The sequence below is a fragment of the Chiloscyllium punctatum genome, unplaced genomic scaffold (genome assembly GCF_047496795.1).
Source record: "Chiloscyllium punctatum isolate Juve2018m unplaced genomic scaffold, sChiPun1.3 scaffold_79, whole genome shotgun sequence".
Lineage (NCBI taxonomy): Eukaryota > Metazoa > Chordata > Chondrichthyes > Orectolobiformes > Hemiscylliidae > Chiloscyllium > Chiloscyllium punctatum.
The window spans coordinates 913,406-915,018 of record NW_027309813.1 but is presented as its reverse complement, the minus strand read 5'-3'; positions in this window follow the sequence as shown (position 1 = coordinate 915,018).

The following is a 1,613-nucleotide window of genomic DNA, read 5'->3' as shown; positions in this document are numbered from 1 at the left end:
TCCCTCAGCCCCCTACTGTACTCCCTGTACACACACAGCGGTGTCCTCAGCCCCCTACTGTACTCCCTGTACACATAGGGCTGTGTCCTCAGCCCGCTACTGTACTCCCTGTACACACAGGGCTGTGTCCTCAGCCCCCTACTGTCCTCCGGTACACACATGGCACTGTCCCTCAGCCCCCTACTGTACTCCCTATACACATGGCTGTGTCCCTCAGCCCCCTACTGTACTCCCTGTACACACGCCGCTGTGTCCTCAGCCCCCTACTGTACTCCCTGTACACACACGGCTGTGTCCCTCAGCCCCCTACTGTCCTCCCTGTACACACACGGCCGTGTCCTCAGTCCCCTACTGTACTCCCTGTCCACACACGGCTGTGACCCTTAGCCCCCTACTGTACTCCCTGTACAAACACGGCTGTTTCCTCAGCCCCCTACTGTACTCCCTGTACACACACGGCTGTGTCCTCAGCCCCCTACTGTACTCCCTGTACACACACGGCTGTGTCGTCAGTCCCCTACTGTACTCCCTGTACACACACGGCTGTGTCCTCAGCCCCCTACTGTACTCCCTGTACACACACGGCTGTGTCCTCAGTCCCCTACTGTACTCCCTGTACACACATGGCACTGTCCCTCAGCCCCCTACTGTACTCCCTATACACACGGCTGTGTCCCTCAGCCACCTACTGTACTCCCTGTACACACACAGCGGTGTTCTCAGCCCCCTACTGTACACCCTGTACACACAGGGCTGTGTCCTCAGCCCCCTACTGTACTCCCTGTACACACAGGGCTGTGACCTCAGCCCCCTACTATACTCCCTGTACACACATGGGTGCGTCCTCAGCCCCCTACTGTACTACCTGTACACACAGGGCTGTGTCCTCAGCACCCTACTGTCCTCCGGTACACACATGGCACTGTCCCTCAGCCCCCTACTGTACTCCCTATACACATGGCTGTGTCCCTCAGCCCCCGACTGTACTCCCTGTACACACACGGCTGTGTCCTCAGCCCCCTACTGTACTCCCTGTACACACACGGCTGTGTCCCTCAGCCCCCTACTGTACTCCCTGTACACACACGGCTGTGTCCTCAGTCCCCTACTGTACTCCCTGTCCACACACGGCTGTGACCCTCAGTCCCCTACTGTACTCCCTGTACACACACGGCTGTGTCCTCAGTCCCCTACTGTACTCCCTGTACACACACGGCTGTGTCCTCAGACCCCTACTGTACTCCCTGTACACACACGGCTGTGTCCTCAGTCCCCTACTGTACTCCCTGTCCACACACGGCTGTGACCCTCAGTCCCCTACTGTACTCCTTGTACACACACGGCTGTGTCCTCAGCCCCCTACTGTACTCCCTGTACAAACACGGCTGTTTCCTCAGCCCCCTACTGTACTCCCTGTACACACACGGCTGTGTCCTCAGCCCCCTACTGTACTCCCTGTACACACACGGCTGTGTCCTCAGTCCCCTACTGTACTCCCTGTACACACACGGCTGTGTCCTCAGCCCCCTACTGTACTCCCTGTACACACACGGCTGTGTCCTCAGTCCCCTACTGTACTCCCTGTACACACATGGCACTGTCCCTCAGCCCCC